Here is a 23,480-nt window from a genome sequence, read left to right on the forward strand (position 1 = left end):
ATCCAGTGTTTTTAATAATCTAGAGATTGTAAAAAGGATGTAGCACATGCACTGTCAAGTCAAGTGCCAGTGTTTTAATTTGAGACCTGCTCCCACGAGACCCAATGCAAACAGAGGACAGTGCCGGACAAGAATTTATAGGGGAGAGCAGACACTCGTGTGTGTGTGCAGGATGCGGTAGAATAAAATGATTTACCTGACTCCCGCAAAATAGAATATCTAAAGATAAAATATCTAAAACAAAAAAATTGTTATTCATCTATTGCCACAAAAGTCAACATGCGAACTAAATATAAATGATGGACCAGGTGCAGCATATGCAGAGTTTCTATTTAGGCTATAACATGTGTTTGCAGCATTGAGCAATGCAGGTGCTGAATTTGCGTGCTCATGAATCCTCTCATTATAACACATGAATTATAGACATTAGAAAGATTCATTATGCATATATTTATTGTGTTATAACAGAGATTTGTGAGATTGCGATGAACTGAGCTGTCTTTTAGAGATTATAAATGCAGCGCTCTTTGCTGGCATTCTGCCATGCCAAACCATACATGCAGCAGCCGCTTGTGTTCTGTGAATGTTGATGCTTTAATAACAAATATTTATCGGGAGTGTGTATACTGGGATTTTATAAATTTCATGGAGAAAAAAGTAATGTAACTAGTAATGTAAACTATAACTTTTGAAATAATCAGAACAGTAACGTGATGTACTTTTTGAAAGGAGTAATCAGTAATCAGTAATTTGATTACATTTTCAGAGTAACTTGCCCAACACTGCACACAATATATTTCTTCTCCTGTTGTTTTGACATGCATTAATTGTGCCCACTAATATCAGTTAATTCACCCAGCTGCAAGAAAAATTTCCCATGGATCAGATTTTTTCAAAAACCATACTTTCAATGTGTGAGGACATGTAAATTTATTCGCCTACCAATTGTATTGTTTGACATGGGCACCTTTGATATTTCTCAGCTTGTGGACCTAGCAAGTGTTGGGCAAGTTACTTTTCCAAAATGTAATACATTGTATATGTACTTATTACTGTCTTTTTGAAAGTCATTAGTTGACATTACAATATTCCTGTCTCTGAATTGTAATGCGTTACACTACATTTAAGTTATTTTTTGAGTTTCACCTTTTCAAAGCACATACCGCAATCAAGTTCAGAAACTATAGCGGAAAATAAAGAGAAATGTTCATAACGCCCTAATGTACAAACAGTAACACACAACAGATAGCCTATAGGCTATTTTAGTTTTCCTCACTCCACACAACAAAGTCCTTTAAATTTAACGAATGATATGAAACAAAATAAAAATATAAGTTGCTAAACAAGTCAAAACAATTTAAGGCGAATCTGAACGCAAACGCTTTAGTTCTCACACAGCCTACCTCTCTCATTCGGCACAAATCCAAATGTTTTCCATATTAGTGATGTATCTGATTGCTAAACTATTATTATTGTGTAACCAGGCTTTGAACTTAACGTGGATTGTACTACGGACTATTTTAATAAACGAGTGTTCGTTGCGGGGCGGTATACCGGTTTACACCGAAAACCGGTGTATATTTTCGTTACGATATTAAGTTTTTAATATACCACACCATACCGATGTATTTATCTTACACTCAACGTTTGGAACGTTTATGCTGCTCCGCGGCACACGGGCACACTGTGTTTCAGACGGAACCTTTACAATGTTGCCTCCGACTTCTAAGCAGCGACAGCGGTAAACACAATAGTGCGCGGTGGTTACGTTATAACGCCTGTTTCACACATACTCCGTCTCAGTGGCGTATCCGTTGCGTATTTTTTTTTACGCGCATCCCATGTTAATGGATTTCGCAGCATTCTACTGCACTGAGGTTGCGGTTCCTCATGCGTTCCAGGAGCGGTGTCGTCTGCAGCAGTGCAGCGAACTTTTATGTACCGAGTCTAGTTTTGCCTGTGCTGCAGGCGCTGAATTGTGAAAGTGCATTGTTCGCAGGAAAAATTAACATGGATTTACACTGAAATGCAGTTCAATTTCACAATAATGTATAACTAATTAAAGCTGTTTCCACAGACGCAACACATGGGTTTTTTGGCGCTAGGGTTAAACAAGAACAAGTGCACTTGTTAGATAACAAGGAAAACAATATATTATATTCACTTTTAGGGAGGCAGAAAAACAAAGTTCTTAAGACCCGTGGGATATGCTTGTGATAAAGGATTTAATTTCAAAAAGGCATGAGACTGTTTTCTGTCTGTGGTGTTTTAATTTGAAACAATTTTTAACAAGAACTAAGTAGTGCCTAATTAATTGTGTTTAAATTGTTTTGCCGCTCTGCGCTTGAGCAGCTTATTATACAAACCTAGAAGTCAAATGCATGAATAAATGCTTTGTTTATATTTTATTGAGTTTAAAACACCTAATGTCTATAATAACTATGAAAGATTGTTACTGTTCTGTGATAAAAAGACTCACAATGCTGAAAAAATGTGTGTGTGTGTGTGTTGTGCTAGTGTGTTTTTTTTTACTGATAATAAATCAAAACAATGAACAAATGTTGTGTTTTGTGGACTAAACAAGTCGCGGATCAGTAGCGACTGCAAACGCGTCCTGTTGTGAAAAGCACAATGAGTCCGAGCTGCGGACTGCATATTCACTGCAGACGGAGCTATGTGTGAAAACAGGCGCTTACCAGGAAGATGGATTGCTGCAGAACTAGTAGAACATGTACACGAGAAGAACTTTGGTGGCCAAAAAAAGAGGATCCTGGTCTGTTTGTTTGGAGGCGTTTTTGGTTTCCAAAAATCCAACGTCGACCAAACCAACCATTTTAATGCCAAGTGCTGTCGGGCTAAAAGTGCACGTTTATGGAAATATCACAACCTAGCAGAAAATCCATCGTACACCTGATTCAATTCATGACATGAAAAAAAAAAAAAACGTCATAAACCGGAACCGGCATCATACTGATGTGAGGAAAAAATGTGATAATAAATTTTTTGGTCAACCCAGCCCAGCACTAACAGTTGGTATATATGGTTGTGGTTGACGTGTATATTATTCCGATAATGACCAGGCTGCAACCGTTTGCAATGCTGCGTTGTTGTGTGCATGGAGGCACCTTCCAAGATCAAACAGTGGAACATACTCCGTCATTTTTTTGGTCATACAGATCATTCAAAACTGGCAATGTGTTGACTGGTTATTTTACGGATGCGCTTTCTGGTCATCTCGGGTTTCTTTCTGTGAATTTGAGGGTTGTAGAGCCACACAAAAATGAACCAAACTCAGTGCATGCGTATACACTGTCATTTTGTCCTTTCCGGTTTAATCTGTTAAGTCCAATATATTTAGCATATTCATTCATTTATATAATATAGATAATTATATATATATTATATATCTATATATATAATATATATATGAAGTTGACTTAATAAGTTAACTTTTCATTTAGAGAGAGTATAGTATGCTTTGTCGCAAAACTTTGATTGATGAGGGTCATGACAAACTTCAAACCATTAAAAACTAGTTAGAGTTGGTGTTTACAAATTAAATAAGAAACTTAGGTTACTGATTATCTATCTAGTCTATCTATCTATCTATCTACATACACCAACAAACAAACAAAAAGATGCTCAGAATAAACAAAATTTCGTTAAACAGTACGTTGAGAGTCAAAGCTGTGTAACATTCCCCAATTAAAAACCTATTTATGAGTTTTTGTTGTACTAGACATTAAATAAAAAGCTACAAACTAGTTCGTTTCTAGTCGTTGTTTACTGCTATCTCCACACTCTTATAAAAGTTATCAGATACGTGCTTGTCTAAATTCCACTATCGTGAGAGTCTAAAATTGTAAACCTTACATTTTAAAAACTATTTAGAGTTTGTTTTACCAGTTAGAAAGAAAAGAAAAATACAGAGGTTTGCAGTATTTTGTATCTTACCGTGATCTAAAACAAAAAAGAAGCGAACGTTAAGCAAAACAGTAGTTTTTTTCTGTGTTACAAATCAGGAAAGTTCGCATTTTGTCAGCCCCGATAGAAAGTAAAAGAAAAAAAGATTCCCAGCTTTAGATTCACACTTAATTTATCAGGTCTAATTCCTTTATTTGTCTTTATTTGTGTCAGTTAACTTCTAACATGCTATATCGGGGTATTTTAAAAACCCACACCACAACCTATGCTTGCGCACAATATCACAGAACCGACGTGTTTGGAAGTCTTGATTTCCTTTGTCACGTTTGTTATCAGTTGAAATAGATGGTACCAATGTCTAAACTTTTACAACATGGTACGAAAGCGTAACTATTTCGTCTCAAGTAGTGCAGCAAACCGAGAAAGGACTGGGTTGTTTGCATTGGTGATTACTGATGCGAAAATATCATGTTGGTATAATTGAAAGTGTTAAACACATCTAAGTTTTCGGGGTTGAAACTCAATGGTAAAAGGAGTTTAGTTTTGAGGGTGCGAACATTGTAAATGTGTGTTGTGTGTCAACTAAAGTTAGTGGATCAAAAAAAGATCGGGCTCACGGTCAAAGGGGACAATTTAAAACTTTTTATGATCTAGAGCTGTGAGGTGCACTTTGCCAAAGTTTAGCCAAAAGCTCCATGGAAGGTCAAAACGGATGAGACCTTATATTGTTTTTAACAAGTCAGACTATGGTTATAGGAAATTGCATAATTTTATTTAGTTAATTTAGTTATCGTCGACCAAACAACCATTTTATGCAAGTGCTGTCGGGCTAAAAAGCACGTTTTGGAATATCAACCAGCAGAAAATGCATCGTACACCTGATTATGCATGAAAAAAAAAAAACGTCATAAACCGGGAAACCGGCATAATTGAGAAAAAAAATGTGATATAAATTTTTGGTCAAACCGCCCAGCACTAACGAGTGTATATATGTTTGGTTGACTGTATATTATTCCGATAATGAACAGGCTGCAACGTTTGCAATGCTGCATTGTGTGTGCATGAGGCACCTTCAAGATCAAACAGTGGAAAATACTCCGTAATTTTTGGTCATACAGATCATTCACAACTGCAATGTGTTGACTTATTTTAGCATGCGCTTTCTGTCATCTCGGTTTCCTTTCTGTGATTTTGAGTGTCGAGCACAACAAAAATGAACTCAAACGCAGCAGCGTATACACTGTCATTTCCTTTCGGCTCTTAATCGTTACGTCAAATATAGTTAGCATATTCATCTCTTATATATATATAATATATATTATATATCATATTATAGAATATCTAGAATATATATTAAAGTTATACTACATAATTTAAACGTCTTAGAGGAGTAGATTATGCTTTGGTTCGCAAAAACTTTATTTGATGAGGGTCAGAGAAATCAACTTTAAAAACTAGTTAGAGTTTTTTACAATAAATAAGAAAACTAGGTGTACTGATTACTATCTATCTATCTCCTATTCTATCTATCTAAACAACCAAACAACCAAAAGATCAGATACATGTCGTGTAAAAACAGATATGAAGTCCAAAGCGTGTACATTCCAATTAAAAAACGATTTTTTAGAGTTTTAGCCAATTAAATACAAAGAAAAACTAGGGCTAGTGTTATCTATCTCAAACAAAAAATATCAGAATCCGTTTGTTAACACCACGTGAGAGTCAACAATCTTGTAAACTTACATTTAAAACTAGGTATTAGAGTTGTGTTTACCAGTTACCGAAAAGAAAAGAAAATACAGAGGTGTTGCAGATTGTATCTTACTTACCGTGATCTCAAACAAAACAGAGCGAACTTTAAGCAACAGTAGTTTTTCCTGTGTGTTACAATCAATGAAAACTTAGCATTTTGTCACCCCGATAGAAAAAAGTTAAAAAGAAAGAAAATGTTCCCAAGCAAAGCTTACGTCATTTTTTTTTTCGTCAGATCAAACCTCACAACGCCGCTGAACAAACTCAGAATGAGCCAGGAGCACTTCAGTTACACCACACCTGACACCCTCCCCCTTACGCTGAGGACGGAGTGACCAGCACACAATAGATTGAAATTTTCTGTTAAAAAATTCAGTACGTGTTTGTAGTAATCGTCATCATTTCTTAATTGGTGGCAAACATTCTACCGTTTTTAACATTAAATGCCGTTTTTTGTTACTTTAAAAGTTACGATCACCTATGACAAGTTTTTCTTCTAACAATCACCCCTCCCAGCCACACGAACAAATTTTTTTTTTTTTTTTTTTTTTTTTTTTTTTTTTAGTTTAGTTTAGTTATTCACACTTAATTTATCAGTCCCTAATTCCTTTAATATGTCTTTTATTTTTGTCGATCTTAACTTCTAACATGCTATCGGTTAAACACACACACACATATGCTTGCATAAAATATCTAACAGAAGCAGTGCTGGAATATCTTTGATTTCCTTCTGTAGCGTTTGTTATCAGTTGAAATAGATGTACAATGTCTAAACTTTTACAACGTAGTGCGAGCGTAAATATTTCGTCTCAAGTAGTGCAGCAAAGCGAGAGGACTGGGTGTTTTGCATTGTGTGATTACTGATCGCGAACATATCAGTGTATGGTATATTGAAAAGTTAAAAACATCTAAAAGTTTTCTGGGTTTTGCAACTCAATTTGTAAACTGAGTTTTTGAGAGGTTCTGACGGTATAAATGTTGGTGTTGTGTGTCAACTAAAGAGTTCAGTGATCAAAAAACAGATCGTGCTCACTGGTCAAAGGGTGACAATTTAAACTATTTTATGATCTAGAGCTGTGAGGTGCACTTTGCCAAAGTTTGTAAAAAAAGCTCAATGACAGATCAAAAGGATGAGACCTATGATTGTTTTTTAACAAGTCAGACTATGGTATAGGAAATTTTGCATAATTTTATTTAGTTAATTTAGTTTATTTTAGTTACATTTATTATTTTTATTCACACCTTGATTTTCAAGCCTCAACACAAACATACACTGCAAATGCACATAAGTACACAAATATACAAATAAACAAACTAGGTCACAAAACACACACACATGCATTTATGAGACATACCTAATACGTTCAAGAGAATTGAGATCTTTTATTTCCGGCGTAAGACAGAAGAGCTTCAAATGCAAATATCTACCCCCTCATGAGATGAAGTTATCGTATCCTAAGCCGCCCAGGGTATGTAACAAAGACCAGACAGTTTCTCAAGGATCCACGCTTAGTAATATCACCCCCCAGTTAAGTTGTAAAAGAAAAAAATCTTAAAAAGATGTTTCATCTGTTGTTGCATGTGCATAAACCGACGCTATACATTTTATGAGTAGTAAAGATTTATGGTATTAGGGTACCCCCCTACGGATGGTTGTCAGATTTTACGCGGTGTTCTCAAGAGTCACTTCCACACACCAAGTCCCTTCAAAACCAAAGTTTTATTACGCCATTACCTGTAAAATCCTATCTTCAAGTAGTGCTACGCTGAGATCTCAACAATAGATGGGAAACAATGGCTGACAATTGCAGAGGGGTAAGTGTTTTTTCACCTGGAGTTATTTAAATATATTTTAATGTGAATATATGTTTAATGTCTCTTGGTTAAAATCTCTAGCTTGCGCTTTGCGCCTCACAGGCTTTTCAGTGATGGTTGGAACAGTCCCGTGACGAGATATGTCACAGTATGAGCTCCACTCCTTCTAAACTATTCAAGGTCAACTTCGACCCCGAACTCACCCTTTCCTCCTTTCTACCAGATGACTACGGCGGAGCTATTTGCATGTGATGGCCACTCGAGGCCGGTTTAATCCGGTAGGTCCATCCCCGGTCCCCCACTACAATCCCCTCTCTTTTTTCTCAGCAAGCTGCAAACGTGGCCAGTCTTCCACATAAGCTTTCACCAACAACTAGTATTTCTTTCTCATTCTTTGTTCGTATCTCTTTATTATTTTGACCACGGTGAGCAATTGTTTCTGAGTCACGTGGTGCTATTCGTGATACATCTACGCAGCACCCGCAGCGGACCCAGACACAAGCGGCGTCCGCACAGAGTCTAGGATTGCGAATCACATCACAAATACAACGTCACAACATCACCACATCCACCCCCCACCCACGTTCCGTCTTCAGAGGAACACGTCTCGACAAGATCCAGGAAGCTTTTTCGCTTTTGCTTCAGATAACGTGTTCACACCCCAGGTACGTCCAGCCCGACGACTCCAGAGGGTCGCAGCCGGTGTCCTGCGTTCGAAGATGCGGTACCTCCAGAGCAGGCAAATGGATGATGTTGCGACACATAAGGAATTCAGAGACTAATGAACAACTGATTAGTCTTTCTGTTTTGGCTTTTCTATTGAAATAAACTTAATCACACTCGTATCATTCTTTACAGAACAAGCCGGTCCCATGACGCAGGCGGCCCACCTTCAAATCACAGGACGTGGGGAGGATGCTCACCCATGCTTACATGCGTGGGATCAGTGGTCCTTCAGCTGCCCGATCTTTCCGGAAGCGAGGAAGAGGGGAATTACCTCATGAAATTCACTCAGAATTGTTCCGTGATCGTGATTTAAACAGGAGGCTCGATTATGCATGACTGCCTCTCCCCTGCCCCATGTTAATCGGAACTTTGAGACACTTTTTTGACTTGAGCGGGACAAACCGTTATTTATCGGAAAAGCATGAAGAAGACTCATTGCTAGTGACAACAAGTGTATGTTGTACGATTTTAGAAATATAATAGCGTGTCAACAACAACAACAAAAGAATCCTTACGTCACGGGGCACCCGTATGGGGAAAAGAGCCTCGCAAGCAATAGACGCACCATCCACGCGGCTGGTTTTTGGAGCCTATTGCCAACGAACAACTGTAATGGTTGACATTCCGACACGTTTCAGGCAGAGCATGAGTGCCGTACTGGCGAAATCCATGAGGTAACAAATCGATCAACGCTTATTTTTTTTACGGTTAATGCCTTATCGCTGATTACTGAACGTTTAAATCTTATTCAAAGAAGTGTTAAACAGATTTGTTCAACTCGGTTATGATGATAGGTTGTTCCGTGATATGTCTTGAAATTGTTGATTGTTTTTGTTTGTGTTAATTGACATCGGATTCATTATTATCATTGGTTTATTTCCGTAATTTATTACTATTGTTTTGTTACTGTACAGACCGAATCTTTTTGTTTTTTTTTAATTTTTTATCATTGGTTATTTCTCAGATTCTTACATTTATTCATATTGTTTGTTTGATAAGACATGTTGTTAATTTTTTTTTAAAAAACCATTGCATTATGTGTGATGTTTATTGCCAGCCTTTGGCGTTGTTTTACTTATGGAGAAATGGTGGTTTTGTGGAATTTATACGGTGCATAGGTGTGTTGTTATATCTGTTATGTTTCCGCATTGTGAATGGTGTTGCTGTTGTCAGGAAGTGTACGCGTTTTGTTCTTAAGCTTGAAACAGGTTTGCGTTATTTTGATTTTAAAATAAAAAACAATAATAATTCAAAATGAGCAGGTAAAAGATTGTCAACGATTGATTTAACATCCCGCACACTTTCAAGGAAGATGATCAGAGATCATTAAGACATAGATTTTCCCAGACACGATTTTCAAAAACACATGAGCGAACAGTTACGTGAAAATGATTAACAATTCATTTTCCGAGATGTTACAGCCTGAATTCGCTTAATCATGGTGGATAGATTTACACAAACTTATAGACGTAACGCAACACGGAATGGTTGGTGCTGCAGCTATAAACAGCGGAGAATGAACAGTTCGGTGCCAGGGCCATCTAATAAATGAACCCCTTAGGTTATGATCCCTCAGCTCTAGAATACATGGGTCTCAGCCATAATCATAGTAGCTAGACTAGTGATAGAAGGAGTGGTAGTGTTGGGTGATTTTTTTACGATTGTCCCCAGAGCCAGATTTACTGGTTTTAGGAAATTCACAGAACTTTAAATTTTCAACGGGAAAATAGCCACAGATGATTATGCAGCCTATAATTTCTTTTTGCAGGGATATTTTGAATGAGATTGTAAGCGTTTTCCAGAATTGAATGCGGGTGTGAAGGTGGTTTTCTGAATAATCTCTGCAAGTGTGTGCACAGTCTCCCCACATAGTATTAATGCAGTTTCTTAACACCTGATAAACAAGCACAATGTTTTAATGTATTTGTTTGAACCAAAGGTCGAACAGGCAGTTTTCAAAGCCAAACATCAGGATTGTGGGTTTTGATACTGCTTTAGAGGTTATGTGTGTCTTGTAGCGCGAAACAAACAAGGTGTGGTACATAGGAAGTTTGCCGAAATAGCCCATATCAGTCATAGTGTGTCTCCGGGTCTATCTTCTGTCTCCTTCATGCAGCCGAAAAATAGAATTGCATTTGTTCAGCCCCAAAAGCGATTTCCATAGACAATATGTGTTTTAGCATGTGCATTAGCTCACTTTTTAAAGCCTCAAAGCCCCGACGGTGAATTGCGTGAGAAATAGCCAGAAATAGACATACAGATCTGGGTTACGATTCCACAAGATAAAATTGCATTGCATGATGTTTCTAAATTTTGAAGGGAGCCCTTCTGAGACCCTGAAAATAGTCATCTTTCCAAGTTGTAGGACCTTGTGTGAACAGTTCACAATCAATAACTGCAGAATCGGCTGCTTTCTGCCACTGGAATTAAAAGCCGCATCATGTCCTCCCATATGCACAAGGCTGAACACTGTTAATGATTAAGCTAAAGAGGAAACAATGCTCCGTTGTATGTCAACTTTAACAGAAGGGGACAACGTGATTCCGCAACAGAAGGACCTTTCTGTTCCAAAATACCCCTGCTCATCATAAAACTAATCAGGAGCTAATCATGTGACGTCGACATTCCTGTGTAAGCTTCCTGTCAGCCATGACGACTATCACCCTAAAAGGGCCTGTGATTAAATGAACTCTGATCAACAAGACCCAAACCCGCAGGCAATCATCAATAATTAATGGACCACAACAAAGGGTCCATAACAGCGTGTCTGTCCAGGACTTGTGACCTGCTCGTGAGAATTTTTACAAACACACGAACTTTTCACATAAAATAACCTCAAAAAGGGACAACCAGTGAAGAATCTGAAAGGTTTAACTATATTCACAAATAATATGTTTTATGTCTTATATTTGTTTGATGTCGTTCAAATGTAATCGGTTGGCAACTTTAACCAATGTCTTATTGTTTGGTAGCAGATAGTGCTATTAATGTGTGGTGTTAGAGATTGGAAAGTTTTTAGTGTTGAACGAAAGATTCACGTTATTGGCTTAAACTTGGAGGGCGACATGCTTAATCAATGTACAAAAGAGAAACAGTTAAAGGGCGCGTCTAGAGCTCCTGCAACAGCATCCCATTGAAGAGCGAGTCCGTGGGATGGAACAACATCCACTGGATAAAACCCAAGGCCGAACTAATGCCGTGCTTGCGTGCTTGCCCTTCAAGACCACCGGCTTTCGTAGCCATACAGGAGTGCTTGCACGTCATCAAAGAACTTCAATTTTTCCGTGACCGAATCTTCAAGGCTAACGCAGCCGCGCAAACGAAAAGGACTCAGAAGAAACTTTGTCCGCGCAGCCAAGGCAAGAAGAGCTGTTGTTGGATCGTCCAAAAGCGCCCGGGCAGTCAACTGGACCAATCAAGGCAAAGGTAACCCCCAGACGTCATTTACGACAGGCGAATCCCAGCCGGTATTTCCCCTTCAATTGCGAGGCGTTACGCAGCCAAAGTAGACTAAATTGAACGCCAGTAACCTCCGCTTTCCAGCAGGCAAATCCACAAGTAAGGCAAACAAAAACCCCTCTATCTATTGCTGCCTATGGTGCAAAGTGGTTATTTAGTTGTAAAGATAACTAATGCTCTGCTTTTACACTTAGTTTTCGGTATACGCCGGTGAATTTAGTTAGAGTTGTTCTCCAGTAAACTCACATCATAAATCGTGTTGCAAACTGTGGGTATGTGTATGTTGTTTAGTGGTTGTGTGTGTGTCATTAGTTAGATCCGTAATTAGAGGAGCTTGATAAAATTCTTGTTTCAATCTATAAAAGACAAGAATTATTGTCGCTTTGGTGGTGTTATTTTAAGATTAAACTTTGCATAGATTCTGTGCTAGAGCTCATAGCGTACTAAATTATCATTCTGTTTGTAGTATTGCTCCATAAGAAGGAATATCAACAGACTTGTAAGGCTATACTGAATTTTAAGTTCGGTGGATCGAACCGTTTGATGAAGGTTATAAACGAATGTACCTTTGGAATCAGTTAAAAGTAAAGGCAGTCGAAATCTCTAGATTTGGATTCTTCTTAAAGAAAAAAGAGCGAACATTTCCTTATACAACGATCGGGTTTGCATGGTAAATTGGACAGTGTTTATAAAAATACAGGTGAGGTACATCCACAAGACACATTAGGCGCGCTTTTGCCACTGCATGGTACGGCTCGGTTCGGCTCGGTACGGTTTTCAACTCGGCGAGGAACGGTTCGGCTCGCTTCGCTTTCCTTCTCCACTGCTTGGTTACGGACTCGACTTGGTACGGCCCGGTTTGGTTCGCTTTAGCTAGGTTGCTGTCCACTGCAGTTAGTACGCTTGACAAAGTGGGTGGGACGATCGTTAAATTAGTTTGCCGCCTCCTACTGTCATGCATCATAGTAAGAGCCATATTTCAAAAGCACACACAGAAACACATGGAGCCTGTCAGGAATGTGTTCTTGATTCTCGGATGTGGATGTTTAACGTCAAAGACGGAGAAAGAAATGTGTTACAAATGAGGGCTGATGGCAGCAAAACAAATTACTGCAAAAAAAAAAACCAAACGAGTCTGGAAACTTTACAACGAGCGAAAGCTGAGCACATCACTCGATTGGCACGACGCGCACGAGGGTAAGCTAATCTGTTAGGGTCTCAATCGCTATATTGTCACAAAGCATAAGGATTCGCTGACAATTGTAGGTATAAAATGTGTACTCTCGTATTTCAGATGTATCATATTTGCAAAAGTCGCCGGTCACAGACCATCTGTTTTGGACATTTATAACAGCGCTTCTGAGTGGGGGGTGTGATTGTCATGGGTTTACAAACACGCAGTGGTTGGAGAACTTTAGAAGTCGGAAGAAAAGAAACTTTTATTAATTGTGCAACAAACTGCTGTCCTGCGTGGAGAGGACGGTACACAACACTTCCGCAGTGTGTGTGTACCTCAAAGAAAGAGAGCCAGTGCACTGTGGAAAGCTTTGCTATCCGAATAGGTGACACGCTGTTGTTCGGTAAGTGTGGGTGTAAATACACTTGTTGTGCGTATGTGAAAAAACCAACAGTTTTCCCTTGCATATTTAGTTACCAATTTATTTAATATATTAATAATAAATAGCTCATATAAAGGTAAGGACTCCGGCGTTGATAAGTTGACCACTGTTTATGGAAATCTGTTTTGCAGCAGGGACATTAAATCTTAATTTAGTCCAGGAGTGCAAAATTATTAATCTGTAACATTTGAATATTTTGAATAGGAATTATCACTCATAATCACTCAATCATGTTTTCTAGGTTTGTTCACTGACATGCAATTACAGCATCATCAGGGCTCTTATCCAATGGTGTGCACCTTTGGAGAAATTAATTATCACATGTTCTGTTTAAAGCTTTTGTCAACGAATAGATTTTTGTCATTTTTGGCCCAAACACTATTTTTTAAACCACGAGCAGTATATGATACAAATACTAATCGGTTTTAAAGCTGAGTTTAAGGTAATAAGGTACTCTTCATCTTTAAATGTGACATTTAGCTTGATGAAACCGTTGCTCTTATCCACAGCACCATAACAAAGGAAAAGTACACGTTTGACAAGTAAAATGTATTTAAGAAAAATGTAAACAGATTTTTTAACCGTTAAACCAAAGTACTATGTATGTAGTGCAAAAAATGTCTATAAAGAAAGCATATAAAGACATATGAGAAAGACAAATTTAAAAGTAAAGAATGTACCACCAAGCAAACTTTAAATATGAAAATTATGTAGTGCAACAATCATCAAATAGCCATATAGAAACTTAAAAGTAAAAAATTTACCCTAAACAAACTTTAAATGATTGTGTGCACAACTTATAGTAGTAGAAAAACTCACAGGAAAACAATCCGTTAAAAAATTACCTATTTCCTGTTGAAAGTATGGACTAGGGAGGTTTAGTCGAGGCAGAGAGAGGATTTCTGTTCTTGTCAGCAGGTTCGTCACTGTCGTTCTGTTATTCATCGCCTGTACAAGATTCCCATGACGTTGAGAAAGGCTTGATTGATGCAGCCGTTTGTACATTACTCACTCTGTAAGCGCTTCTGCTCCCTTGCTTGCGGGCCTAATCTATTGCCATCTGCAAATGGTAGCTCCCGTGCCCGGTTAGTTCCTGCTATTGAATATCAGCCACCTGCAGCTATCTGAAAACAGGCAGATGCTCCTGATGGTGCCATGTTCTTTCCTCTTGCCGGACACAAGAAAGAAAAGATAATTGTGATTTTTTTTTCTAAAAGTTTTTGCTAAATCAAAAAAAAAAAAAATTGAGAGTAAAATAAGGTATCAGGATCATCGATTATTTATGAAAGAAACTGTCATTCAAAAACCCCATGATTACAGTGTGAACGAATCAAAGTTACAGAGTAGCAATATGTAGTCATGGTGCGCAAACGATTTCATGATATAATCCAATTTTAGTGCAGGCTTTCAAAACGACATAAGAAAAGGATTAGGTAAGCTAGTCGAAATATATGATTCTGTAACATTAAGTGTTTTAGCATATTTCCTCAGGGTGGACAGAAAGTAACCACAAATCAAGGACTTGAGTAAAAGTAACAGGATCCTATTTATATAAAATATACTCCAGTAAAAGACTATCACTTTTTCCATGTTACTCAAGTGAAAGTACACAAGTACTAATTTTTTAGGTATTAAGTTAAAAAGTACTGAAAGATATAGTTGCAATGTTATATAGGCTACTTAATTTCATTTTATATTAAGCACATATTTTTTGATATCTACTGACTCAAAAATACCTGGGATTTTGTCCAAACATAACACTTTATGGAGTCACGAATATTTTTTGTTGTTGATATGGATATGTTGATGAGAGTAATGTTCACTGTGAAGGCTTACACTGTGATGTCATGAGAGAAAAACAGCAGATGCCCATCTGATTTCACAGTAAGAAAAAAGTATTTCAAGTTGTTGTTTTTGTACATGTAAACTTGGCTAAATATAAAAAAAAACCGGACTACGCCACCGAGGTTACTGCTCCACCTAGGAAAGTAAATTAATAAAGAAAAATAAATAAAAATACCCAACAAGAGAATTTAACCAAAAAGAATTACAACAAAAAGGACCCTTGTGGTTCGATTCTTGCATCAAGACAGAGGACGTGACTTTTCAAAAAGTTATACAAAAATATCCGCACAAGGAAAATCATCATTTAACAAAAAAAACATCTAAAAATAGATCTCATTACCAATTACCAATTAGATACCCACAATTAATAAGAGGACCATAATAAACCCATTTACCAGAGAGGGGACAAACACCACACAGCAAATCAGGGGAACCAAAGGTTCAAGACAAGTGATCACCAAAAAAAAATAAAAACAAAGGAAACAATACTCAACAGAAACAAATACCCTCACCACTTATGTGTTAAGCTTCAATATCACAGTTCAAAGACTCAATGCTCGGTATACATGCAATAAAATGGGTAATTACGAGAAAAGCAAACAAAAGTAGTATACACCACAAACAACCTTAAAAGTACAATTACTAAGAGTTTAAGACGTTTGAAGCTCCTTTAAACTGACCAGCTTACCAGCGTGTTAGTTTGATATAACAGCCCATGGAACACGCCTGTCTAATATTCAAGAATTCATAAACGAGCAAGGCTCGTTAAAGAGCTCAATGGATACAGCGGTTCAAACCGCGACGTCACCTGCGTTCAGTGTGCGAACAGTACAACTAAAACTAGTGACACAAAAGTAAATATAAACAAAACGAAACAAACAGCATCTAGCGCTCTTGGGCTCGCACCTGCAATTAGAAACAGGGGAATAAGACATAATTGTAATTTCTCCTCCCACAAGAGGGAAAACCCACAAAAGTTTCTTACCTCGTAGGAATTTCTACAGCTCTAGTGAAAAATTGATGTACCGCTGCGGTCGCCACTTCACACACACACTCAGATGAAATCATCTTTAGACTATAATCTGGGATGAGAAAAGGGCAATCCCATAAAAACAACTCACCAGCGAGGCAACGCAAATCAAAATGAGCAGCCTGTTACTACACAGCACAGAGAAGATGTCAGTGCCCCACTTCCACAGGCTTTTAGCACGCACTAAAACCGAACGCACCTCATGTTGCGCCCGCCACAGGTTGTACTCAATGTCAAGCCACGGTTTTTTAATGCCAGTGGCCTATCTTACCATGTAAAATATACGCAAACATTAAAAAAATTACTCTACTTCAATGAGCCAAACTGAACATTAGGTTCTCAACCCGTTACATTCTACCCCTAGTTTTAAATCCGTCGCCCGACGATATCCAACTCCCAAGGCTAAAAGAGTTGGAAACACGGTAGTAAACAGCTAGGTGCGAATTCACAATAACCCGTCTAAACCCCATTGCCTCTGGAAGTGGTGGGCATTGGAATGGTAGCTGCATTTGTGCGGTGTGGTCCGACGTAACGGTTGGCACAGTAAGTGGTACCCTCACGTCACTGAGGGATCGCTTAGGCACATCATCATGGACCAAAGGAGACCAGGATATTCTACTAGAGACGTGAAGGACACCCTCAGAGCGTTTGTGCAAAAATGGACGTATCGTAATGGTGAAAATGGACAACAATTGTTATGTCACTGGGGGAGGAGCTTCTGCTCGGACGGACAACAATAGCCATGCATCCAGTATATCATCCTCGCAGAGTCCAACAATGATGTTTGATCAGACTCTGAAAAGAGAGGGTTAAAAGGTTCTGCCAAATTCTGACCAGCCGGTGGATCTTAAACAGGGTACGATGACATGTCTTAACTTTCCAAATTTCAACAGGGAGCAATAGTGTACACTGATCCACAGGAGTTCGGGGTCGCAGCACTTTATAAAGAAACCGAACCCAGCGATTCTTGGATCTTTGCCGGCCTCCCACCAACGTCCGCAAATACACCAGCTGACCTTGCTCCAAAAGGCTCATCCTGTTACTCTCAATCATGCGCTCTTTTCTACGTTCTGCTGCAGCATTCAGCGACCTCTATTGCGCCATCAAAGGACACTTGAAGTCTTGCTTGAATGGTCATAAATCCAGTCATGGACGCTGCCCTGAGTAGGAGTCTCAATTCTACCAAGAGGCAAACAACAGGCAATTGTGGGTCTTGCCCAACATTCAGAAATAGGGGGATTCACCTGTAGGACTGGTGCGGGGTAGTTTTATAAGAAAAAAACACTTGAGGGAGTATGATGCACAGTTCTTCTTCTTACAAGAAGGAAAGTAAGCAGCAAATTGTGCAGTGTGCGATAAATCTCTGCATTGACCCTTTCTAGTAGGATGAGCTGGGGTGGGCCGACTCCGTTCAATGCCATACAATGAACACAACTGTGAAGAAGACTGCTTCGAATTCCTCCCTTGGTGCGAGGGAATCGAATTGGGCACGCCAAAAACTTGTAGGAACCACTCATTAACGAACACTTTGCCACCGTAGATGCTCTCTCGTCACGAGTAGCAAGGCCTGGGTTATTGGAAAACAACATCTGTTAGAACACGAACAATCTCCATTCCATTTCTGGGAGGCTCGATCAAACTGAACGTCGATCGCCAGATTTGGATTAGGCCTTGCGAGCCAAACAAGAACCATATAAGTCTGCAACCGAGGGAAGACATCTTAAGAAACAGTACAGGCTCACATTGCTGGCACCAAACGCTTCACATCCTCACACATACCTGGCCAGAAAGAAAACACCTTTGTCTCACCAGCTCTGTTGTACGCTCCACTCCCGATGGCCCTGCTCATCATGAAGCTGCGCATCAACAGAGTTTTTAAAGAGGTCGGAGCAAAAGATGAAGAAAGGACTACACCACCGCCCTGGGGATGGTAACACGGACGGTACACTACACCATCCTTCACCTGTTAATCTTTTCCATTGTTTCAGGAGTTTACCCCATCTGCCACACAACCTGCCCTCTTCACGTGAAAGGATTGGGGCCCGCTCTCAATAACTTCAGGAATAATCCCAATACTGCATCTGCTCTGTAAACCGTATAAAATCTGCAGAGAATAGCCAGGGAAAGTGGGAATAGATGCTTGATTCCCTCTCTGGGATTCGTAGAAGGCGAATTGTGGAGGAGGACACTGGCAGGGAACTTCCTGGAAATCTAGCTTCGTAACACAGGTCAGCAGGGTACTGGTCGCGGAGCGTGCGTCGCATTACATTACCCGTCCAGAAGATACTTAATGCTGAAGCAAAAAGCGGCGAGTTGGCAGCATCTCTGTTATAAAAGCCCCAAGTTCAGAAGTATGGATGGGTAACTCAGAGGTATTATTATCCGTGTATCCAGACACTTGTGTCCAAGTAATACCCGAAATTTCTCGGTCAATGCCCAATTTCAGGGCAAAGAAATTCAAGTTTATGGAAATATAATGGACATTTCCTCTATGAAGGCCTTAAAACCACGACTAGCAATACGCTACTGGTCGAACTCTTCCCTCCTGTTCTGTGACAGGACTGCTCCCATCCGCTTAACTGGCATCCACTTCTAAGATAAATGCAAGGAGAAGTCAGCATAAGCAACAAAAAAAAGGAGCACTCAACAACCGTGCTTTCAGGATATCAAAACCTCTGCTGACACTCCTCTGTCCAAGCTCCCTACAAGACGGGATGGGCCCTGCTTTTTAGCTCCAGTCAGGTCGCTACCAGAGATGAATGGGGCAGCCATTTTGGCAAAAGACTCCACGAAACCGCCTGTAATAGCTTGCAAAATGCCCAAAAATGACCGAAGTCTGACACCTGCTGGGGAGGCTGCCAATTAGCAACTTTTGCATCAATTTTCTTTGGATAGGTGCCACCCCCTTGGGCAGTAATTTCAAATGCCCACGTAGTTCACCGCAGCCTGGAAAGAACGAACATTCTCCAATTAGCCTCAAAACCTTCTTGTTGTAACCGCTGCAGGACCCCCTCCAGCCGTTGCAAAAAAATGCTCAGGACACTGTGGAAGAAAAGACAATAAAACATCGTCCAGATAAAAGCAACGAATGATTGAAAATGTGGCGAGCCAAACATACGCTCCATCAGGTCTCTGAAATGTACTAGGTGCATTGCACAGGCACGAAGGCCATCATATTCCAACATATAATCCAAAAGGTGTGCAGAAGGCCGTCTTCATCCTGTCCTTTAAGCAACAGGGACTTGCTGTAGACACTAGCAAGATCCATTGCAGGAACCACCTGGCACATGCCCAGCATGCCAAGGATTCTTCAATATTGGTAATGGAAAGAATCTTTTCTGGTTTATGTTAAGTTGACGATAGTCAACACACATTCGCAGGCACCATCATTTTCTTCACAGGGACAATGGGATGGGAGAGAGAAGCTAAGGCTGCTACTTCTCTTATAATTGGAGTTTCCAGCACCTGAGGTAAGATGAGCTTACTGGCGTCCTATTCTGAGGGAGGCATGAGTTATAACGCTGCCTACAGGAACCCTATCAGTCAAAGGAAAGTGAATGTCATGTGTTATCACAGTAGACAGCACAGATCGCTATCAGGTGCTGAAAAACACAGAAGAGTATTTGAATAGTAGAGCCCTAACTTGACACTGTTCTCAGGGGTCATCAGAGACAGATCAACAGAATCTATCTTGTCTTGTAGAGAACCTACAGTCATCTGGGAAGAAACAGTGGCCTGCACACTCAAGGGGACATCCTCTACCACCAGGCGGGGTAACTGCACCACAGTTACTGGAACTACTAAGCACCAAGAACAGTCGTGCATAAGGTTAAACATCAACTACTCCCACATAATGAACTGGAACATAAACCTGGCCACGAACTTCAAAAAAACTAAAACTTGATCAATGGCAGGGGAGGTCAAAGACCAGCTGACTGAGCCCACCCCTCGAAGGCTCCAAATATACAGTAAACCCAGTATATGATGAGAACCACGTAACAGGAATAAACTTCATGGTGCCACCTGGTACCAAGATACACCTGCCCCCTCGAAACCGAAACACGTGCTGAAGAATCTAAAGGGGCATAATTGGGCTGATGGCACTTCTGTAAGGCTTGTTGCCAACGAATTAGGGGGCCTGCTGCACTAAGCGGTCTCAAAGAGAGTTCTGTCCATGAACGTCCAAACAAGTCATGATAGCATTCTCGACTAACATCATGCCCAAACCACCAGCACCCTGAGAAGGAGTACCTAGAGAATCTTAACTATGCGCCGCAACGTTTAGGAATCACTTTACAAAGACTTCAACGTCCAGCTCTAAAAGCCTATATATTTGGATATCTAGGCCATTGGCAGCTTAAGCTGCAACCAATGACAGGAAGCTGAAGTTTTTCCAAACCCCATGGCTTTCAAGTTCTGCAAATAAAAACAACAATAACTTTCAGTCCACCGTCGACACCATTGAGCCGGTGTCTAACAAACAGGGAATAACACCCCCACCACCACAACAGTCACTGGGGGATGGTGCTCATAAAGGGGCAATATTTCTACATTCAGGAAAAACAGCATCTGAGCCAAAAACACATAGCCTCTGCATTGGGCCGGGAGCACAGAATAGGTACTAGTTTCCTGAAAGGTAAAAGGGGGGGGGGAATGGGGCTTGTCACTACTGGCGAGGAGGGCAGTGAAGGAGAAGGATAACTCTCGATGACAAACTTTGCGAACACAATCACGGGCAAATGCCAGGCGGTGGCACTTCCTACAGAAATATTAACCCCTGTTAAAAGGACTTGCGGTAAAAAGGGCGATTCTTGGGGCCGCCTGTTGAAGCGAAAGTCACAATACGGGTTAAACTGATAAAGCTGTTCTTGCTGCTTTTGAGCATTCTCCTTTAGCTCTGTAAGTCGGAAGTTTGTAGAAGCTGGCGCAGACCATAAACCCCATACTGAAGCCATATAGTAGAAGTTTGACCAAACTACGACCAACTGGTACTCTCAACATACCTCCGTTCCACTAATGCTTTCCCCTCTAAACATCAAGACAAAGTAGCCCTAGAGTGTGGGTACAAACCTGTTTTACTTCCTTTGCGAAGGGCGAATCCAGCACAGACTCTACAATTGGTCACGCAACCGCATCAGAATGGGCATTACCATTTGGAGCATTTTTATACTTTTCGACATTAAGACAAGAAGGGCATGTGAAAAATTCCTGGAGGCGTGATCCCCCTCTAGTGTCGTCGAGAGAAGAAATTATTCCTGCACAAAACAATATATGATTCCGGGCAGCCATTCAGCTCAGTAAGTATTTAATAAATTATCGGGGTTGTCCCCGGTCTTCGCTAGGCCTAAATTTTATTCGTCCATAGCTTCCCTCTAAATGGTCTACAGAAAGTGTGCTTTATCAAAATAGATAAGTGGCGAAACACGCATACTGGCCTTTACTTCCTCTAGCCAATCAGCTAAAGCAAATTCCGGTACGGACCCATAAAAACAGGAACATTTCCTCTCCCTAGGAACATAAATCAATCCTTTCCGGTCACTACTGGAATTGACCGTTGGAGGAAGAATCTGCGGTCCATGTCCAACCCCCGCCCCCCTCTGATTAAACTCAGAGGACGCAGAGCAACTCGGGACTTGCCTGACCCTCCAAACGTTCTGCCGCAGGTGTTCCTTATCAGCCTTAAGTTGGGGCTACCATGTTCTCGCAATGGCTGCACGCTCATCTCTCATAGTAGCAATCAAGTGACATACCAAACACTGATTCTGAACGCGCTTAGCTAGACTGTTTTTGATGAAAAAAGCAAAAAAAAAAAAAAAATACAAATTGATATCACAAACAAAGTAATAGTCCCGTCTCTGCGTCACATACAAAATGAAAACTCCTGCCGACTAACGCCCAAATTGTACCTTTGGCTAAAATATAAACACAAACAAAACCCGACTACGCAACCTAGGGTTACTGCTCCACCTAGGAAAGTAAATAATTAAAAAATAGAATAACAAATAACCACAACAATAGAAATTTAACCAAAAAGAATTATACAACAAAAGGGACCCTTGCTGGTTCGATTTGCATAAAAGACAGAGAAGTGAATTTCCAAAAAGTATACAAAAATTTATTCAGCACAAGGAAAAATCATCCTTTAAAACATCCTAACAAATAGATCTCATACAAATTACCAATTAGAGTACCCAGTAATTTATATAGAGACATAATATAACACACTTTAACAGAGAGGGACAAAACCACACAGCAAATCAGTGACCCAAAGGTAAGACAGTGATCACCAAAAAAAATAAAAAAGGGATGAAGCGGCGGGGGGGACCAAAAGAAAACCAAATACCGCTCCCACTTCTGTTAGCTTTCAATATCCACAGTTTCAAATACTCAATGGGGATATCACTGGGCAAATAAATTGGTAATTACGAAGAAAAAGAAAACCAAAAGTAGTATACACACAAACAAACTAAAACGACATTTACTACTATTTTAAGGACCGTTGAAGCTACTTAAACTGAACCCAGCTACCCAGCGGTGGGGTGGTAGTTTGATATAAACAAGCCCATGGAACACACCCCTGTCTAATATCTCAAATAACTATCATAACGAGCAAGGCTCGTTAAACGAAGCTCAATGGATTACAGCGTTCAAAAATCAGCGACGTCCCTGCCTCAGTCTTGCGAGACAGTACAATAAAACAGTGACACAAGTAAATATAAACAAAAACGAAACAAACACAGCAGCTAGCGCTCTTTGGGGCGGCACCTGCAATAAAAACATCACGAATAATACATTAATTGTAATTTCTTTCTCCCCTCCCAAAGAGGGAAACCCACCATAACGTTTTTTACCTCCGTAGGAACTTCTTAAGCTATAGTGAACTTGAAATGCTAACCGCGCTCGCCACTCTTCACACACACACTCCTGTGCAAACACATATTTAGACTATAATCTGTGACTGAGGCAAAAGGGCAGTCCAAAAAAACAACTCACCAGAGAGGGCAACCGCCAATTCAAAATGAGCAGCCTGTTACTACACATCACAGAGCAAGAATGGGACAGGTGCCCCACTTCCACAGGCTTCGGCTTTATCACCAGCCACTAAAAACCGAGACGCACCTTTCATGATTCGCCGCACAGGTGTACTCAATGTCACAGCCACGGTTTAAATGGCCAGTGGGCGTATCTTACAATTTAAAAATATTACGAAAAACATTAAAAATTATCTACTTCCAATGAGCCAAACTGAACATTCGGGAATTCTCAAACCCGTTTGACATACCGAACATCACAGTTATATATGACATGAT

The sequence above is a fragment of the Cyprinus carpio genome, unplaced genomic scaffold (genome assembly GCF_018340385.1).
Source record: "Cyprinus carpio isolate SPL01 unplaced genomic scaffold, ASM1834038v1 S000006617, whole genome shotgun sequence".
Lineage (NCBI taxonomy): Eukaryota > Metazoa > Chordata > Actinopteri > Cypriniformes > Cyprinidae > Cyprinus > Cyprinus carpio.